The 22,816-nt window shown below is 35.9% G+C and overlaps 1 protein-coding gene across 1 annotated transcript in view; it reads left to right on the forward strand.

The window, feature by feature from the left end:
• Nucleotides 1-22,816, forward strand: part of LOC145261034 (uncharacterized) — a 303,129-nt gene that overhangs the window by 114,425 nt on the left and 165,888 nt on the right. The gene's annotated exons all lie outside the window — the stretch shown is intronic.

Consider the following 22,816-nt stretch of genomic DNA (forward strand, 5'->3'; position numbering starts at 1 on the left):
AAAAATATATACAGTTTGGTAGAAAAGTAACTTATCTTACCTTTGATAACATTTATTTGTTATATATTGTTTTTTTGACAACTTTTTTGAATCTATGTGTACAGTAATACAAACCCAAATTCTGTTTTAAACATAAACATTGTTGCAGAAACAGATGGAACGCTTCAGACGGCTTTGGGCCATCTTGCATGAATCGAGCATCAGTTTTTGAGTGATATAAGAGATTCATGAAAGGCAGGGAGTCTGTGAGGGATGATGAGATGTGCGAGAGTATGAAAAAGCCAGAACACCAGAGTTAATTGGCCAAATACAGAATTTCATGGATAAAACAATAGTCGTAATAATAAGTGCGCAGTTAGATGTCAGTTTGGAAACTGTTTACACAATTAGTTTTCCAAGGAATGATAAAATTAAATAATTTTTTTATATAGTTTTAAATGGTTAAAAATACTTCCAAGACTATGTGTGTGTGTGTGTGTGTGTGTGTGTGTGTGTGTGTGTGTGTGTGTGTGTGTGTGATTCATTTAGGACACGCCCGTCGGAGCGTGTAAGATAGAGACAGATATAAACGGAAAGTGTGTCACAGTCTGCTTAAACGGCTCATCCGATAAACGAGCCGGCATTTACTTACAAAAACCGATTAGAGATAAAAGCTTTTCTCGTGTCTTCCATGGATTGTTGAACACATAACGCCAATAAAACACATGTTGTTTAAATACACGCTTATATATATATATATATATATATATATATATATATATATATATATATATATATATATATATATATATAACTAGAAGAACTTTACACACACACATACATACATACATACATACATATATATATATATATAACTACTTAATTTACTCACATAAAATTAATATACGAAAGTATAAATTTATGCGTAAACTTTAAGTATTTACTTCAAAAGTGCTCAATACGTAGGTAGAGCAAGTTAGTAAGTTATAAAATATATATGGCGATTAAGCTACACTGAATATTCCGCGTTTCATCCACTCTAGGACTCTTCAGGCTCATGCGCGAATTTTGTGGTTGTTTGTCGTTTTTATATACGCATCTTCTATTGAGATTTTAGTTAGCCAATCACCTTTCTAGTATCCAAGTATAGGATACTTAAGCTTAATCGCCATATATATTTTATAACTTACTATATATATATATATATATATATATATATATATATATATATATATAGATACTTTCAGTTTGTCTTTACATAAGCAGTAATTTGTTGCTACACAGTCATGAACATTTTTGGTCCTCTAGTATTTAGTAACTAGAGACCTCGTCAGGCAATACTAGAAGACAGAAACATGTTCATGACTGTGTAGCAATAAATTACTGCTTATGTAAAGACAAATTGAAAGTGTAACTTGCTCTACTTCCGTAGTGAGCACTCTTGTATTAACCTCGTTTTATTTCACATTTCACTGGTTACCTTAACTTTGAAAAATAGCAACCTCAAATTATATATATATACTTATACAAGGTGTATGTTCGTGTTCGTCTGTTTTTTTCCAAGTTTCTCATTATTTTGTTTTAGTTGGGGATGGGGCATCCTTCTAGACATTCAACTGCTATTTCTGACATTTAAACCGAAAGCTATTTTGAAGATTTTAATTGTCACTTTAAGTACAGGTATTTCTATCTCTCTTGCTCTTTTCTTATCGAGTGTATTCGATAGGTAGACTTTGAAATTCTTTTACTGAATCCGGTTGCTATTATAATTACTGGAATGATGGAGATCTTCCTAAGATTCCAGTTTCTTTTCTTATGTTTATGTTATACATAAAGTCTTGGTATTCTGTGATCGTCTTTCTTTCTATATATGTTTCATTTATTTACTTTATTTTTTTATTTAGTTTTTCTTTTCTGAAAGCTATTAAATACTGATTATTGTTTAACTTTAATTTACTTAACCGGGTTTTATGCGGAAGAATAAATATTTATTTCTATGCAAACAGCACTGTACGAGTTCTTGCTGTATATTTAATAAATTTTTCTTTAGATACTCCTATATGATCAGCTTAAAACCTTCACTTTTTTATTATTCAATACGAGTATTGAAACGATTTATTGACATAAAATATAAAAAGGACATTGTTGAAAGGTGTATTTTGATTTCAATAACTTAATAAACATATATTTATTATAAAATCCGAATTTAAATAAAAGTCCAAATAAAGATAAATAGTGCCATGCTTTTCTGCATATTTGTGTTATTTTTTACTGTATACTTTTCAATAATATCTTTTATAAATGTTTTTTTTTTCAATAAATCGCTTCAAAATACAGATACTAAATAACAGAAGAAAAAAAAAGCGAAGGTACTGTTTAGCCTTTTCACCGGTTCCGGTAGCGCCATGCAGAAAATTAGGGAAGACAATAGCAGACTATAACCCTATTATAGTTATGAAAAACAACTAATGAATCTATTAAACATTTTCAGCTCTTTTGAAATCGATATCATTTTCTGAAGCATGACACCGTTTGGTAGAAATAAAATTATTTTGTAAATTTAAATATCGATCGGACTAAATATAGAAATCGATAAAAATCAATTGGAAATTAAAAACGAACAAATTATGAACGCATCGAAAGACGATTATTCTCGTCCTGCTAACCGTGACTGGATAAAAGTATTAATTAATGATTATATTTTTCTTAACTATTATCACCAGTATTTATAGGCTGAACCTTCCACCTCCATAAGACTGTAATTTAGGAATTTATTTTTTAAAAAACACCTTTAACCCTTACACCACAAGTCAATACGAAGGTTGAAGGTTCAATCGCTACTCCATTATAATAATGTTAATAACCATGACTAACCTTTCTTTTTAAATTGACACGTCTACCATACATAAAGATTGCCACATTCAACAAAAGGCACACGTAGAGAAGCTCGGGGGTTACATCGGCCGAAACGCTGTGATAATAACATCTAAGGTAAGCATGGTAGTCTTAATAAATCAAACACTATAAAATGTCATCTAAAAAAAAAAATCCCAAACAAATAATTATTTCATTCAGATTTCTGTGTTTGAACGAAAAGATTCCCGAATTTTAACGAAAAGATTCCCGAGTTTTAACAAGAAGAATCCCGAGTTTCAATAAAAAGATTCCCGATTTCGACGATAAGGTCCAAAAGTTTGGAAAGATGAACATAAAGAAGATGGAGGTTACATCGGCCGAAACGTTGCGAAATAGCAACCAAGGCGAGAATAGTCGTCCAAATTATACACGAAATTATTAGTTGCTAGGTTAGTCATTTGAAATCCGCACCCCCATGTTTATAGCGTCCCACAAGGTACTTCCACCCCCATTTGAAAGAACTTCTATTATTTTGTACCCTATTTACGTAAATATACTCGAAAACTCCGACAAGCAGCAAAATCCCACCCCTACACAGTAGAGATCCCATCAACGAAATGTTGCATCCCGTTGCCTATTTTACAAGTATTTTATTGGTAAGTGCTCTGACGAACTACAGGCCTTTGTACCTCCCCCAACGTAAATACCTCAACAAGCAGCAAAATCCCACCCCTACACAGTAGAGATCCCTAGATGCCAGAAAGCTTTCTGCTCTAATAATTTCTTCCCTAGAACTGCTAGACTTTGGAATTCCCTTCCGGGATCCTGTTTCTCTGACTGCACTGACATGCAGAAGTTCAAGTGTAATGTAAACAGACATTTTGCTGATCAACTCTCTACATAGTATCCCGGTAAGTAATGTCTCAGACAGTAGCCCCTTACATCAAAGTGGCATTGGGCCTTTTTTTGGGGGGGGGGGGGGTTGAAAATGTAAAAAAAAAAAAAAGATACTATTTTTATCAGTTGATGAAAAAACAAACAAAAAAAAAAGGGTCGCCATTCGGTTATCAGTCTTCATCAAATACGAGAAGGAATAATAAAAACCAAACAAAATGTCAAGGTCGTCATTCAAATATCATATTATCTTTTTATTAGTTGAAAGTGGAAACAGATTTGCTTCCCCACCCCACCTAAAAAAAAACAACAAAAAAACAAACAAACAGAAACAAAACAAAAAAAACAAAGCAAAATAACATGCACCCCTCTTAAAAGGGGGCGTGATATGGTAAGAGAGGGTGAATTATCGTATTTTTCGTAAATCAAAGTCGAAATGCAATCTGCCACATTCTAAAGTTACGTCTTTTTTGTAACCCCCCCCCCACCGCTTCCACAGTCTCATTAGATTACAGTTAAATGCAATCTCCAACTGCGGGATCACAAATGCAACATCCTCTCGACCCTTTAAATGTATTCAACATTCATTGAATGCAGAAACCACGCATATATTGTCAGTTTTAGCTCCAAGTTCTGAACAAAACGCGCAGACCACTAAAGTCCGAATGGGGACGCAATTTTCACATTAACGGATTTTTGCAGTTACTACAACAGCACTTTTGCAATCCGGAACGTCTCCAAGGTTGTTCGTCGGTTGCTGGTCGTTGCTAGTGGTTTCTTTTCTTACAAAGGGTACCATTCGGCTGGAAAAAACTCGTTGCTGGAAAGGTCTAGTTTGTTAATATCTGTGAAAAACTAAATTGCTTCCAAAACGCAAAAAATGCAATAAAATAAATAAAAAGTTTAGTACTTGTACAGTTTAATCAAGACATTAAAAAATGGAAATATCGAAAAAAAGGTTATATTGTACGAATCCTTTATGGAACAAAGTTCTCCGAAAAAAAAAATTCACTTAATTTCATCAAATAGAATTTTTTTTTTTTACAGCGAAAAAACAATTTGTTATGATACCGAGCAAAAGGTTCGATTTTTAGGAAGAAAAGCTAGTAATAAAGATGGGGAGGGAGTGTCGGCGCTTTAAATTGAATTATCTCCCCGTGGCGTGTTCCAAAAATTCAAAGATGTCTACCTTCAACGCACTGTCATAAAAATGTGTTTTTCCGCTGTAAAAAAAAAAAAAAAAAAAAAAAAAAAAATACTCGATCAAATTAAATGAAATCTTTTTTTCGGAGATATTCAGTCCAAAACGGATACGTACAATATAACCCCCCCTTTTTTTTTTCGATATTTTCATTTGTTAAATGTCTTGATTAAACTGTACAATTGCAAAATGACAAATAAATAATAAAATAAATAAATAAGATTAATTAACAAGTCATTCGTTTTCTTATCAAACATAATCAGTTAAAATATCACAATATACGAGGTGTCTTAAATAAGACTTTTTTATGCACAAACATTTCAAATTGTCGTAGACTCTTAAAAGTTCAGTATTTTATTGCTATGCATCTTATGAGATGACTGGCCAATTTTTATGATTTCAGGTTCAAATGAACAGCTACAGCAGGAATTGAAATACACCCTACTAAAGCCTGATTGTCACAACTGGGGAATATCAAAAATGCAATCTAAGGACAATTAAGAACATGGTTTCCCAAACTTCTGGACACCATGGAGCCCCTGAGCAGATTTAAGGTTTTTTCACCGAAGACTAACAAGATAATTTCTAAAATAAATATGAAAAACATTAATTTCAAATTTTAACTTATACTTGTTCATTAGTTTTTTTACTATATTTTTGTGTTTACAACAAGTTTTTGTTTTTGATTAATCAAAAATTGTTGTACTTTTTGTTAATTTACTTTTTTAATTATTAATTATTTTTTTTTTTTATTTACCTTTTCATGGACCTGAAACTCTTCACACCTGTAGTTATGTATCATATTTATTTCCGGTAAAAAAATTTCAAAAAGTAAATGTCTGCAGCCATTTAATTTTTCTATATAAAGCATTTGGTTCTCTTTAAGAAAGGGCTTCCGGTGCTCCTCAGCCTCACTCATCCTGCTTTAGAAGCATAATATGCAATAAAATTCTGCATTAAACTTGAAAAAAAAAAAAAAATGCCACAGAACGTATGGAATGCTTCAGACTACTATTAGCCCATCTTACATGAAGCGAGCACCGGTTTTTGAATGACATAAGAGATTCAAGAAAGGCAGGAAGTTTACGAAGAATGATAAGAGATGTGGGAGGAGTAAAGAAGTCAGAACACAGAGTTGATTGGCCAAATAAAACAAGAAACACTCGTCTAGCTGTAAACACAATCAATAATTCCCCCCACTCTTTATCTGTGCCTAAACCTAAACGTAGATTCCATGAACAAAGCTTCTTTCTTAGAACTGCACGCCTGTGGAATTGTCTTCCGTTTTCCTGCTTTCCGGCTGACTACAATATGGTTGTCTTCAAGTCTAACGTAAATAAGTTCTTGATGAGCCGTTCCATATAAGTTAACAAATTTACCGAATTTTCAATCTATGGTCCCCCCTCACCAAACTTTCACAAGAAACACTTGTCTAGCTGTAAACACAATCAATAATTCCCCCCACTCTTTATCTGTGCCTAAACCTAAACGTAGATTCCATGAGCAAAGCTTCTTTCTTAGAACTGCACGCCTGTGGAATTGTCTTCCGTTTTCCTGCTTTCCGGCTGACTACAATATGGTTGTCTTCAAGTCTAACGTAAATAAGTTCTCGATGAGCCGTTCCATATAAGTTATCAAATTTACCAAATTTTAATTACTAATGATTACTATATTGTCCAATTTGTACTGTACACTCTTTAACCCTTATCCTTGAGTGGCCTCTTGACCTTGATAATGTGGTGATGCCTATGTAAAAAAAAAAATAAAATAAAGAATTTAATGGATAAGGACCGTCGTGTGTTTATAGAGACTATAAGTGCATAGTTTGATGTCAGTGTGGGAACTGGGTTACAATTACGTGTGAGGAACTGAAGATGCGAAAGCTTCGCACAAAGTTTGATCATAGACTATTTGATCAAGATGGGCATCAAGACAGTTCCTCACCCTCCCTATTATCCAGACCTTGCTCCCTATGACTCTTTGTTATTCCTAAACTGAAGGAAAATCTTGGAGGCTGTCGTTATGAGACAATTGAGGAGATGAAAGAGGCTGTGACACAAGGGTTATTGATATGCTCACACAAGAGGACTTCCATGGGGCTTTCCAGAAATTGTTGGAACGGTATAACAAGTGTATTGCAGCCAGAGGAGATTACTTCGAAGGGGACTAGAGTTTTATGTGTGTAATATCAATAAAAGTGCCCATACGAAAAAAGTTTAGAAATTTATTTAAGGCACCTCCTACATATATATATACATATATATATATATATGTATATATATATGTATATATATATATGTATATGTATATATATATATATATGTATATGTATATATATATATATATGTATATGTATATATATATATATATGTATATATATATATATATGTATATATATATATATATATATATATATATATGTATATATATATATATATATATATATATATATATATATACATATACATATATATGTATATATATATGTATATATATATATATATGTATATATATATGTATATATATGTATATATATATACTTGTTTGTAATATACGGAGTTTTACTGGGTTCGTATAATTCAGTAAATTTTCATTTTTTAAATTTTTTTTTTATTACATTTTCACCCCAAACAAGGCAAATTGCCACTTCGGTGTAGGGGGCTACTATCCGGGGCAACAACTACTGGGGTACTATGTAGGGATTTGGGCAGCAAGGTGTCGGTTCACGTTACACTTGAACTTCTGCACGTCAGTACTGTTGGGGAAGCAGGGACCTGGAATGGAATTCCAGAGTCTTGCGGTTCTGGGGAAGAAACTATTGGAGTAAAAAGATCTTTTACATCTAGGGACCTCTACAGTGTGGGGGTGGGATCTAGTAGCCTGTCGGGTTTGTCAAGGGTGCTCGCGTCGTGGGGGCACAAGTGATTGCAGTTCGTCAGAGCATTCACCACTAAAATACTTGTAGAAAAGGCAGAGGGATGCAACATTTCGTCGATGGGACAGAGGCTGAAGCTTAGATGCCAGTTCAGGGCCTATCAGGTTTGCGACTCTCTTTTGAACCTTGTCAAGGAGCGAGAGACTAGTAGCAGATGCACCAGCCCAGATGTGGCAGCAATACTCCATACATGGGCGAATGGTGGCCTTATAGAGGTACAGGATACTTTCGGGTGTTAGTAGTTTTCTAGCACGGTAGAGAGAGCCTACCTTTCTTGCAGCGGCCCTGGCAATGCCTTCAATGTAATTGTTCCAACTCATGTTTCCTGTGAACGTTAGGCCAAGGAGTTTGAAAGATGGACTCTCAGATAAAGAGTCGTTGGCCATTGCTATGGGTGGTAGAGAGGGTTTCTTGTAATTATTGAATGAAACTAGTTTAGTCTTGGCAGCATTGAATGCGACCAACCACTTTTGTCCCCATTCCACTACAGATTGGAGGTCTTCCTCTAGTGTTTCTGCCATTTCTTTAGAAATGTGTTCATTCGTCTTCCTGTCGTGTCTGCCATAGAGTGTAGTGTCATCAGCATATATACCCATCTCAGAGGCAATGTTGTCGGGGAGGTCATTTATGAATATCAGGAACAATAGAGGTCCAAGGACAGAACCCTGGGGTACTCCCGCATTTATATCATATTGTTTAGATGTGCGACCGTCGAGGACTACCTGGATTTTTCTCTTATCTAAGAAGGATTTAATTATGTTAAGTATTCTACCAGTGATACCGTATGATCTGATTTTACTGAGGAGACCCTCATGCCATACCCTGTCAAAAGCCTTAGATATATCTAGAGCTACCGCTCTGCCTTCCCCCGCTTTGTCCAGTGAATGGTATATACGTTCAGAGATCACAGTGAGGATGTCTGCTGTGGAACGGGCTCGTCTAAATCCATATTGTTTGTCAGTCAGTAGTTTAGCATCTGTAAGATGATGGACTAGAGCATGGTTAATTATGGTCTCAAATATTTTGGCAAAAAGTGGGAGGAGGCTAATGGGGCGATAATTTGATGGGTCTGTCCTTTCGCCAGAATTCTTGAATACTGGTACAACAGAAGCAGTTTTCCAACAGCCCGGAAAGCAAGCTTCATTAAGACATTTGTTGTAGAGTTTGGAGAGAACTGGAGCTACTTCGGCTGAGCACTTTTTTAATAGCACAGCTGGGATAAGATCGGGTCCACATGCTTTTGAGGTGTCAAGGTTTTTTATGATAGCATGCATCTGAGCAGGGGTGGTTTTCAGATCGTCTAGTGTGGCGTCTGTCCGCATAGGAAAGTCAGGTAGGGGGTGGTTGGAAGGGTCCAGTGTGGAGTTTGAGGCAAACCGACTGGCAAGCATGTTAGCCTTGTCGGTTGCTGAGGAGACAATCTCGTGATTGTTGGTTAGTGGGGGAATTGTTGATTGCCCATTATTTACTACACTGTTGTAGATTTTACAGAAGTCTCGAGTTCCTAGTTTTTGTGCTTCGATGCGCTTTTTAGTGGTTTCCGTAAATTCTCTCTTAGCTGTCGCTATTTCTTTCTTAACGTTATTTCTAGCTTCTATATACTTCACTCTGTTTGAACTGGACTTATGTCGGTTAAACCTACGGTATGCATGCTGCTTTTGAGTAATGGCAGTTGCACAAGTCGACGTAAACCATTGGGGAGAGTGGGGCTTACTATAAAATTTCCGCATGGGAACATGCGCTTCGATTGCAGTTTTGAACCAGTCAGTGGTCTCGTTTGCACATTGTTCAGCAGGGAGAGAGAAAATATTTTTCCATGGAGCATCTCTAATTAGTTCCCTGATGGCTTCCCAGTCAGCCTTATTATAATATCTCGTTGTTTTGAGCACTGGCTCTTCAGTTTTGGGTCTAGAGTTTAGGGCGATTTCAACCATTATCACTGCATGGTCAGCGTTCCCGAGTGGGCTGTGGGCCTTCGTTATGCAGTCATCGGGAACTGTGGTCAAAAACAGATCTAGAAGTGATGCGTGTTGTTCTTCCTGGTCAGGGAAACCGGTTGGAAACGTAACAATTTGTGATAGGGAGTGAGATATAGCGAAGCTATGGGTTGTGCTGCCCGCTGCATCTGTGTGAGTAGAGAATCCAAGCCAGTTTTTGTGGTGGACATTAAAGTCACCAAACACATGTATTTGTGCGCTAGTGTCGAGGGACAGTGCCGTGTCTATGCTGTCAGATACTTTGTTTATTATGGAGCAGTCCTGAGTTGAGGGAGAGCGGTAGAGAAAATAATAGTAGCTAATACTGTGTTGCACGTTTAGTCTAAAGCACATAAAGGCTTGATCATCTGTTTCTAGGTTTGTTTCTCTAGTCAAGGGAAGGGTATTACGAATGTAAACTCCAAGTCCGTGCATATGTCTGTCAGAGTCCTTACGGCAGAGTGGGAGATATCCAGGCATGTTAAAGTGGTTAGAGGGAATGGAGGAGTGTAAGTTAGTCTCACTTAGTGCTAAGATATCCGGGGTATTTGTTAAGAGAAATGCTTCAACATCAGCTAAGTTAGTTCTAAGCCCACGGATATTTGTGAATGAGAGCCTCAAGGGAGGAGGCAAGTTGAATTTGTTTGTCCCTAATCCTGGTTTAAGCTATTTTTAGATTGTACTGTCGTCATATTTTTTTTTAAGAGTTTCGGTAAGGGGGAGCTAAACAAGAGGTTATGCGGAGCTTCAGACATGCATCACAAGTAGACCATCAGCTGACCTTTCTCCAATTAGGATTGTGGCCTCAGGAAAGCCCACCGGGGATGAGTGCAGGGTCCCTTTCCATGCGCGTCATGGCACTGCAAACAACCCGATATTATTCAACTGTTGATGGAGCAGCCGCTCTAAGCGCTACCAAAGAGTTAGGGCTCCTGTACTACCAGTCGGGAACAGCAGCCAGGAACTGTCAATCCGGTACCCTCAACCCTTTAGAAGAAGGTCAACCCAATCTAATCGCTCAGGCATATCTTATACTCAAGCACTCCCAAATGTTCAGTTTTAGGGGTGGGGCATGCTGGGAATGGGGAAGAACGGCGTTCATTGCCCTAGCCAGGAAACAAGATCTACCGCTGGGTGTTTCTGTCGAATCACTGAGATAGTGTCTCTGCGCTTGACTAATAGGCAAAGAAGGAGTATGGAAGCCGGGCGATAGACAGAGCCTATCTACTCCTTAAGCAATTTAGGTTTGCAAACCGGTGAATTTGTTTGAGTCACCAGCTCTAGGAAGGTTGTCATCCAAGACTGAAGAGGCCTCTCTCCCCTTTGGTTTAGTTTCAGAGTTTTCCTTCTCCTAGACGGATGATCTGGGAAGACCTACTGGGTCCGTCAGCCCTGAGAGGGTTTTCTCCGCGCCTAGGTTCTAATCCAGGTATTTCTGCGACCCCGCGTTGTTAGTGTTACTGGGTTAGTTTGTGAGGGATTTTATCTCTACTGATTAGTTACACTCCTCAAAGTGACTTAGGGACATGCTATTTACTTGTTAATGGATAAAGGGGGGGGGTGAAGTTCATGCAGTGTAAGCGTCTATGTTTGTAAGAGGGCTTGTTAGGGAGGAGATAATGTGATTTTAGTCTTACCCTTTTTTTTTATTTTATTAATATTAGCTTAGGTCTAGTATAGTGTTACAGTATGAGTAGGTATTAAGAATTGAGCTACGAGTTTTGCCCGAGCTATTTTAGATGATAGGAGGGTTAAGATGTAAGGGCAATATAGCATGGATAAGACAGCAAGTTTTGAGTCATGCGTAATTAGGTGAATAGATATATAGCAACAAAAAGTGTATTTCATTGTAAGTTACAATTGTTTCCATACCAGTTGGACAATTTCAAGCATTATGTCGTTTGAAAATTTTCACATAACCAGCATTTCTTCAGACTTCTTGAATAAAAAAAACACTTTCACATGAGAACATTGTTTAAAGAAAATTCCCTTAACGGAAATGAAGCATGCAAAAACTTTTACCCTGGAGGCATCCTCCGTCAAAAGCCCATTCAAATATTAATATATCACCTAATTATGTATACTTATTTAAAAACCAGTCATAAGAAGTTTCCACAAAAACCCGTAGCTATTTAAAATCTTTTAATAATACCATTCATTGAATTTCTAAATTAGATTCCTATATTTCTTTATTTCACGTAATTAATTTTTAAAAAATAATTTTTAAAATTTTATTTTTATATTTATAATATGGCCAGAACAACCTTGCTATAACGTTATGGTTAATTTTTAGTTTCGTATTCGCTCATTTGTGGCATCAATGTTTTACAAAATATCGATTATCTTATTATTTAGATTTAAGACCAGTTTAGGGTTAATATTTTATTAAATAGGAAAATAAACAATGACATTATCTGATATTTATTAATCCTCATACAACATTCCGAGTAATGGATCCTATTCTATTGTTCCATAACTGCAAGCATTTTTTAGTATTTAGTTGTAGCAGGATTGATCGCGAAATAAGTGGTACCATGGCTTACTATAATAATACGGCCGTATATGTCACATTGAGAGACAATTTTCTAAGCGGCCATTGAAACTAAGACGAAGGGAGGTAACTCAGAAATTATTTTCTATTCAAACATTATTTCAGATATTAATGCTTAAATGCTTAGATAATTAATAATTATAAATAAATAATTATTTCAGGTTTTGATATTTGAAATAATGCTTAAATGAATTCTACTTACATATTTTACTGTTATCCTGTCCAAAGTAAAATGTTTCCATTAATTAGATGTAGTTTACCCTTTTATTTCTTTATAATACACAACAAAACAAAAACAAATTCATTTTGAGTTGTCTCCCCTGACCTTTCCAATAATTTTGTTGTTTATAAATATGAAAAAAATGTTGCTTTGACTACAACAGGTTATTTGTTTTTTAAAGATTTTATTAGAATATTTTTTTAAGAATATCAAAATATTTACAAAGCACATGAATATAAAGATTGGAAAGGAAGTAACTTTTTTTCAATCTGTTACAAAATTATCAAATGATGAACTGCCATCTTTCTTACAAGAGGAATTCTAAAGTATCTTTACAAAGCACAAGAAATTTTGGTAAATTTATACAAACACCGTGACAGCGAATTAACCCTAACCCTAACCCTAACCCTAACCCTAAACCCTAACCCTAACCCTAACCCTAACGCTGTCACGGTGTTTGTATGATAATACCGAAATTTTAAAGCATCTTTACAAAGCACAAAAAATTTTAAAGTATCTTTACAAAGCACAAGAAATTTTAAAGTATCTTTACAAAGTACAAGAAATTTTAAAGCATCTTTACAAAGCACAAAAAATTTTAAAGCATCTTTACAAAGCACAAGAAATTTTAAAGTATCTTTACAAAGCACAAGAAATTTTAAAGTATCTTTACAAAGTACAAGAAATTTTAAAGCATCTTTACAAAGCACAAAAAATTTTAAAGCATCTTTACAAAGCACAAGAAATTTTAAAGTATCTTTACAAAGCACAAGAAATTTTAAAGTATCTTTACAAAGTACAAGAAATTTTAAAGCATCTTTACAAAGCACAAGAAATTTTAAAGTATCTTTACAAAGCACAAAAAATTTTAAAGCATCTTTACAAAGCACAAGAAATTTTAAAGTATCTTTACAAAGTACAAGAAATTTTAAAGCATCTTTACAAAGCACAAGAAATTTTAAAGTATCTTTACAAAGCACAAGAAATTTTAAAGCATCTTTACAAAGCACAAGAAATTTTAAAGTATCTTTACAAAGCACAAGAAATTTTAAAGTATCTTTACAAAGCACAAGAAATTTTAAAGTATCTTTACAAAGCACAAGAAATTTTAAAGCATCTTTACAAAGCACAAGAAATTTTAAAGCATCTTTACAAAGCACAAGAAATTTTAAAGTATCTTTACAAAGCACAAGAAATTTTAAAGCATCTTTACAAAGCACAAGAAATTTTAAAGTATCTTTACAAAGCACAAGAAATTTTAAAGTATCTTTACAAAGCACAAGAAATTTTAAAGTATCTTTACAAAGCACAAGAAATTTTAAAGTATCTTTACAAAGCACAAGAAATTTTAAAGTATCTTTACAAAGCACAAGAAATTTTAAAGTATCTTTACAAAGCACAAGAAATTTTAAAGTATCTTTACAAAGCACAAGAAATTTTAAAGCATCTTTACAAAGCACAAGAAATTTTAAAGTATCTTTACAAAGCACAAGAAATTTTAAAGTATCTTTACAAAGCACAAGAAATTTTAAAGCATCTTTACAAAGCACAAGAAATTTTAAAGTATCTTTACAAAGCACAAGAAATTTTAAAGCATCTTTACAAAGCACAAGAAATTTTAAAGCATCTTTACAAAGCACAAGAAATTTTAAAGTATCTTTACAAAGCACAAGAAATTTTAAAGTATCTTTACAAAGCACAAGAAATTTTAAAGTATCTTTACAAAGCACAAGAAATTTTAAAGTATCTTTACAAAGCACAAGAAATTTTAAAGTATCTTTACAAAGCACAAGAAATTTTAAAGTATCTTTACAAAGCACAAGAAATTTTAAAGTATCTTTACAAAGCACAAGAAATTTTAAAGCATCTTTACAAAGCACAAGAAATTTTAAAGCATCTTTACAAAGCACAAGAAATTTTAAAGCATCTTTACAAAGCACAAGAAATTTTAAAGTATCTTTACAAAGCACAAGAAATTTTAAAGTATCTTTACAAAGCACAAGAAATTTTAAAGTATCTTTACAAAGCACAAGAAATTTTAAAGTATCTTTACAAAGCACAAGAAATTTTAAAGTATCTTTACAAAGCACAAGAAATTTTAAAGCATCTTTACAAAGCACAAGAAATTTTAAAGTATCTTTACAAAGCACAAGAAATTTTAAAGCATCTTTACAAAGCACAAGAAATTTTAAAGCATCTTTACAAAGCACAAGAAATTTTAAAGTATCTTTACAAAGCACAAGAAATCAAATGATTAACTGTCATCTTTCTTACAAGAGGAATTTTAAAGTATCTTTTTACAAAGCACAAGAAATTCAATAAAAATTGTAAATAAAGGTAAATGTTCAACAGTAAATTTCACTTTTATTTTGATCGTTGCCGCTTTTTTAAAAACTTTTAATGAATCTTTTCTAATTTCATCTGAAGAAAGTTTTTGCTTGCTGTTATAAAATATATTTATAACATTTTTTGTTGCAAATTTATGTACTTTTTCAATGTGTTTCTCACATGTAAATACATACTTTGGCGAATAAGTTTTTAAAATTATTTCTGCAGACTTCCTAGTTTTAGATTGACCATGTTTTTCAATGAATTGGGAAAAAAAAATTCAAAATTGCAAAGCAAGAACAAATAAATTCAGCAATCTGAGTGGATGGAATTGTCATACCTCCTCGAGAATTAAGATAATGATTCTCAGTGATCTCCGTATCATTGCCAACCATAAAAGTAGAACAAATATCCCAGTTAAAGCGCTTTAAAAGTTTTTTTTTGCAACATAACCAACAATTGAATATGCTATTTCTTTGCTGCCAGTTGATAAAAAAAGTTAATTTATTTCTGACTCATGTTTGGACAAAATATCCAGAAGATTATTATAAGTTTCATTCTTTGATAATGGATTGAGGTTTTCCTGTCAAATGTTAATATTTTCTTTTAAAGGGATCTACAGATTAAAATCTTTTCACTGCTATAAATCTGACGAAGACCCACTAAAAATCTCCCTCCGCTCATTTAACGATACTGTGAAAATCGCTTTTCAAGGGGATCACTTTGAAATCTACGAGTGAGAACATATTCATACCTATCATTCAGCAGTTCTTTCATAAGCATTGCTTGTGCTCTCAAAGTTGTGACAAATGCTTTGCTAGTCTATGCAGTGAGGCAAAAGTCAGAAATTTTTGACCAAGACTCGACCCAGTTAGAAAATGTTTGGTAAAAGTTGATTTTATCATCACTTGCAGTAACAGCATTATTCAAAAAATTAGGGGTAAATCTTTGATTAGAATTGGCTATAGTCCACCAGCACCGTATCAATTTAAGAAAATTTGCAATGTCGGTCGTTCTGGAAAGTAGCTTTTACAAGCAGCAATTGTTGTCTCATGGAATACAGCAATAGCCAAATTGACACTTTGCTTATTGTCACCAGGATGTAATGCCTTGAAAGTTAGTTTTAGTGCTTTTCGTAATGTAGCATCCAAAACCTGCCCTTGTCATATATTTTATGTATAGCAGACCAAGATAAAACTCCTGACTGGGAACACAAATGAAGGTCAAAAATATTGAAATCGAAAGAAGGAAACACAAACTTTTGTTTAGTAAACTGTTTCAAATATTCTTCAACAAATGAACAATGTCAAAAAAGAAAAAAAAATTGTTTGGAGAATCTGGATAAGTAATAAAATGCTTTTTATTTCCTCCAAATTTGTTTAATAAAATTTTAAAGGCATTTACATTTGCAGAATGGTTGTCTGCAACTACAGCCCTTATATTAAATCCTGCATTTAAAAGCTGTACAATGCATGCAATTATCTCCTGAGAGAGTCAGTCACCAGTAACAGTCACTTCAGGACAGACTTTAACTACAGTTGGCACTGTCTCCTATATATATTAAAATTTAAAATGAGAGAGACAACGAGAGAGAAAGAGAGAAAGAGGATGTGAAGCAAGGAAAGAGAGATAGTGTGAAAAAAAGAGGGAAAGATAGAGGTTGTGAAGCGGGGAAATTGGGTGACGAGAGAGAGAGAGAGAGAGAGAGTGTGCAAGGAAAGAGGGAGGAGGGGCAAGAGGAATCGTGCGGAGAGAGAGAAAGAGAGAGAGAGAGAAAGAGAGAGAGAGAGAGAGAGAGAGAGGGGGGTGAATAGGGAGGAAAGGGTGTGAAGAGAGAGAGAGAGAGAGAGAGAGAGAGAGAGAGAGAGAGAGAAAGATGGATAAAAAGAAAGAGGACAAGGGAGAGGGTGTGAGAAAGACAAGGTGAGTGAAAAGAGAAATATATAGAAAGATAGAGAGCGCGCGAGAGATAGATAGATAGATAGATAGATAGATAGATAAAGAGAAAGAGAGAGAGAGAAGGGGGGGCATGTTGTTTAACTTTTGTAGGAATCCACAAGTTGTCAAATCTATCGAACTATAAAAAGGTTTCCCATTTTTTTTTTTTTTTTTACTAAAGCATCGACAATTACTTCAAATAAGTGTTAGATCGAAATAGATTCTGGCCTAGAAAACAGCAATTCTTCCCACTTTGTCAGAAACATCACTCATACAATGTGAGCACTAAAAAACAAAAGAAAAACGAAAGTTACAAGGCTGCCGAAGTAAACCTAGGGATCACTTTCAAAAATTCAAAAACAAAATCTGGACTCGAATTAATGTAAAAAAAAAAAAAAAATGGAAATGGCTTTACGCTCTGCGCCATAAACGCATCACATATTTTGAATTCTAATTAATATGGTTTGTTGAAAACGGAACAAAATCACTCCACCATTCACCAATTAGAGCTATTGTCAAGATATGCATAAAGAATGTCGGAGGTGATTACATCGGCCGAAATGTGAGAATAACATCCAAGATGAGAACAGTAGTCCGAACAATCTAAATAATGTGTATGTGCAAATTTTCTTTCCAATAACTATCCGTCCGTAGAAAACAATACCACGGAACTGCTTCCTAGCTGACTACAACATAGTCGTTTTCAAGTCTAGTGTTAACGAATTCTTGTTGAAACATCCTCTTAGATATTCAAATTTTGTCCAGTTTTTTTATTTTTTTTTTTATTACTTTTTTACTTTTTTACAAGCGACTTAGGACTGCCTGTGAATTTTATATTCCGTTGACATTTCCTCCTTCAGAGGAAGCCAGTTCAAACTGTCTAGGGTGACTGTCGTACAAGAACAACAAAGTTTCAACAGTCCTTAATATAGAGCTATTGTCAAGATACAGGCGAAGAAGGTCGGAGGTTACATTGACCGGAATGTTGCAAGAATAACACTCAAGACGAGAAGGAAGAGTAGTCTGAATAATCAAATTTTTTTTTTCATGGAAATCGTTCCAGACAAGACATGAAGCCACTTAAAGTAAGGAACTAAAAAATAAGAATAAATAAAATAAAAAGATACTTCAAGATGAAAAACGAGCCAACAATAGGCGTTTGTTGGATAAATTTCGACTCATTAAACAGCAATTCTTTCCCCTTTGTCAGAAATATCACTCGTGGAATGTGAGGACTAAAGGGGAAAATAAGCGGAGCGAGAGTTGTAAAATTCTACCCAACTTCCACCACCATCGATCGCTAAGGTGTTGTCTCAGTGACCTCCTTACACTCATTAACTCGTATCCTCGAATGACTTTTAGGCCTTGATAAGCGGTGACATCCTTGTAAAAAAAGAAAAAAGAAAAAAAAACAATAAAAAGCAGATACAATTATAAATGATCATCTAAAATTTCAGCGACACAAAAGAACAAAATGTCGGAAAGAATTTTGTATCGCTTAATGTAATTGTTCTTCTTCTCTTTGACCTATTTCCCGCGCAATTAGACAATCGGAGTGGGAGGCGTAGTCTCATTTACACGAACGCGAGATATAATTAGTTGATTAAACGAACGCAAATAGTAAATCGGGCAAAAAGAAAGACAAACAAACAAACAAACAAAAGTGTGTTGGAGGGGAGAAACTAAAAGCTTCGGCGGCACAGACCAGCGCTGTCTGAAAAATACCGGGACTCCTTTCACACACACACACACACACACACACACACACACACACACACACACACACACACACAAATTTTAATTTCAAACAATAAACTACTTTGCCAAAAAACAAAGTGCAGTATCTGTTCTGATGTGACCCTTTGACTATTCTCTCTCTGGTCAGTGGAGAAGTCCTTCTAGACTGAGCCAATTTTTTTTATTTTTGTTTCAATCCAGAGTTCCCCATTTTGGGGAGCTGGATTTTCCTTACATTAACAAAATTTTAAAAAAAATCACGAAAAAATAATCTAATTTATAAAACTCACTATGTCTGTCTGTCTGTCTGCCTGTCTGTCTGTCTGTCTTCATATTTTCAAACTCTATCTCCTCCGAAACTAAAAATCGCAGACCGGCGCTAGGGGCCTCAAATGATTGCATTTTTTATGGGCCGTTCTTTTATGGGTCCGTAGCAGGTTATAATAGTTTTTAAGGGGTCAAAACGTTGGTACGGTGGTAACGTCACCAGCTTTGAATGCTACAGTTTTGCTTTCGGTTTCGATTCTACTTGATGGCAGCCAAATACTTTTTGTTTTTATTTTTGAAATCACGATTTTGAAGTTCTCGAGTTCGACAGAAACATTCCTGAGTTTGATAAGATATATCTGATGAAGGCCGAAGGTTACATGGACCGAAACGTTGTGAAAATCACACTCAAGATGAGAACAGTAGTCCGAAGAATCCAAATAATACGTTTTTTTTGTGTGTTTTGGAATGTTGTAACGTTCACAGGAAACATGAGTTGGAACAATTATATTGAAAACATTGCCAGGGCCGCTGCAAAAAAGGTAGGCTCCCTCTACCGTGCTAGAAAACTACTGACACCTGAAAGTATCATGTATCTCTATAAGGCCACCATTCGCCCATGTATGGAGAATTGCTGTCACATCTGGGCTGGTGCGTCTACTTCTAGTCTCTCGCTCCTAGACAAGGTTAAAAAAAGAATCGCCAATCTGATAGGTCCTGAACTGTCATCTAAGCTTCAGCCTCTGTCCCATCGACGAAACGTTACATCCCTCTGCTTGTTCTACAAGTATTTTAATGGTGAATGCTCTGACGAACTGCAGACACTTGTACCCCCACGACGCAGACACCCTCGACAAACCCGACAGGCAGCTAAATCCCACCCCCACACAGTAGAGATCCCTAGATGTAAAAGATCTTTCTACTCCAGTAGTTTCTTCCCCAGAACCGCTAGACTCTGGAATTCCATTCCAGGATCCTGCTTCCCTAACTGTACTGACATGCAGAAGTTCAAGTGCAACATGAACCGACATCTTGCTGCCCAAATCCCTACATAGTGCCCCAGCAGTTGCTGACCCTGATAGTAGCCCCCTACACCTGGGTGGCAATGTGCTTTGTTTGGGGTGAAAATGTAATAAAAAAAAAAAGAAGAAAATTATAAACCACTAGCAGGATGACTCGACGTTGCCCTGGATTAAATGATGATCAACGAATGTTTCACACTCGGTGAAATCACCTATTTTCCAATCAAATTGATTGATTGCCTGCTCTAGTTAGGGACACATCGCAGTGCATCGGGAAAAAGCTTCACATGCCTCCCCGCAGTGACTTAGTCCACAATACATTGTAATATAGATTGCACTGTAGAGAACCTACTCTTGGTTTTATAAAATTATTTATTATATATAAATGGCTTGAGTTAATGTTTAAAATGCAAAAGTCAAGTATTATACTTCAATTGTGCTATTAAAAGAAGCATTCATTTCGATGGCGCCCTTGCTATATAAAAAAACCTACTGTTAATTTGATATGCCTACCCTTTCGGCTTGTGTAATAATACAACTTTTCAAATACACTTGTGATGTTAGGCTGTATAAGGTGTTGACTTTGGTCAAAATCGCCTGTTCCTTCTTTCATTGGATTTTTTCGATTATCTATTATCGATACTTATCGGATACATCCTGATACAAAACCTATGTAAGAACACTGCCAGACACATAAAGTACCTTCGTGTTAAATTTCATAAAAATCGGCCCAACTGTTTTCGAATCCATAGGAAACAAAGTCTCTCACACACAGACAAAGTTCCTTTTAGATAATTGTAGAGATAATCTCCTTTTATTTATTCTAGAATTAATGGACCTAAATTCTAGTTTCCGTGGAGAGCCTGTTGTTATACGCATTTTTTCTTTTTTAGCAAAAGCATTCATCACCGTTACTCTGCCGTCTCGACACCACTTTAAATACTTTAAATTATGTCTCTCGATACGACACGTCCATCTGATCTGTAATCTAAAGTTGTAAGCCACAGTTTAGTTTCAGAACAGTTTCCGATGGTTAGTTGTTCTATACAAATCCTGTAGTTGACTGGTTCTTAGTACACAGAACAGTTCCTGATAGTTAGTTGTTCTATACAAGTCCCGAAGGTGACTGGTTCTCAATAGACAGTTCTTGAGTTGGAAACCACGGTGCAAAAGATTCTTCCCGTGTTGACACGAAGAAAACACATGCGAAGTCGTTACAGAAAAGGTTTAATTTTTATGGAGCAATTCTGGTTTCTGATTGGTTGGTAGCAGAACGTGAATTAATTTGATTCGTCAGTTCCTAACAGCATCGTTTATAAATAGAATCTCCCGACTGTACGGGATCATACCCCATTTCTCCTAGCGGCTTCGGCTGCATGGAGACAGGGTAGTACATGTCAAGGATTCGTCACTTGACACTCAGCCCAACAGGTGAGGGGCCGGGAACCGGCTCAGCACCTGTTGGACTGAGGTACACCGCCTGGGTAATACCTAGGAGGTCCACCCTCCCAGGCCTTGCCACCGGGCTTTCCGGTGGGGCAAGTTTATTGCTTGCTGCCTGAGGCGCCCCGACCGGGGAATGCCGACGGGGTTACTCAGGCAATTTTTAAAATTGCAGGAGTGCCCCTCCTTTAGGGGAGCCTGCGGGGTTCCCACTTTCCGGCCTTGTGCCACATTTTGCTGAGGTGGGCAGCAAATAAATATCTACCCCATTATAAACCCCATTAGTCTTCCATGCTGATGGGATGTGTCTCCTAGCGGCTTCGGCTGCATGGAGACAGGGTAGTACACGTCAAGGATTCGTCACTTGACACTCAGCCCAACAGGTGCCCCTTCTTTAGGGGAGCCTGCGGGGTTCCCACTTTCCGGCCTTGTGCCAAATAATGCTGAGGTGGGCAGCATTTAAATAACTACCCCATTATAAACCTTTTATGATGGGATGTGTCTCCTCGCGGCTTCGGCTGCAGGGAGACAGGGTAGTACCAGTCAAGGATTCGTCACTTGACACTCAGCCCAACATTGTTTTTAGCGACAAAACATGATGATGCTCGTCAATCGTTGTTGATGAAGACTGTGGGAACATGATGAGAATTAGCAGCGAACCGGATGTTAACGCACCCACCATGATAGTCAAAATGAAAAATCGTCTTTTGCATATGGCTCCACGCGTCGCTTTCGCTTGGGAAGAAAAAAAAAAAAAATAAGATAACCACAAAATAATTATCGACTAATGGCAGAGCTCCGCGCCTAAAATAAACACCTCAAATATCACATCGCTGGGAGCCAGTTTGCCACTATAAAACGAGGGTTTTTAGGGAACCAGGAGGAGAGGAGGAGAAAGTCGACGAAGATGCCGGGCTGCTAGAGCTGATGAAAGACCCTCGCTTTCCAGTTACAAGTTAGGACACGCATCACCGACAGCAGGATGACCGGCTTACCCTGACCCTCTCCATCGTCTAAAAGATAAGTTACGTTTTACGAACATTCATTCCTTGTCAATTCATACATACCTACAAACAGTTTACGAACATTTATTTCCTTGTCAATTCATACATACCTACAAACATTTTACGAACATTCATCTCCTTTGTTAAATCACATTCCATCCTACGAACACTTTGCCTCTCCTAATACAAGTTGTTGGTAGTAAATAAAATCGGTTCTCAACCTTCAATATTCGTCTGTCTTTATATGGAGTCAGAATCTACACACTTCCAACGTTATTCATTTCATGTATTCTTGGTTGTGGCCTCTATGGCATCCTTTCCTCCCTCTAATCCTTCTCATAAATACCCAGGCCATAAGACCACGGACATCATGGTTTATAGTTGATTGGGTTCAGTGGATCCGTAGGCCAATGCGGGCTTGAAAGTACTGTCCAGGTGGTGCACCTATAGTCAGTAACTCTCGTT

The sequence above is a fragment of the Euprymna scolopes genome, chromosome 37 (assembly GCF_053919585.1).
Source record: "Euprymna scolopes isolate OS-2025 chromosome 37, ASM5391958v1, whole genome shotgun sequence".
NCBI lineage: Eukaryota > Metazoa > Mollusca > Cephalopoda > Sepiida > Sepiolidae > Euprymna > Euprymna scolopes.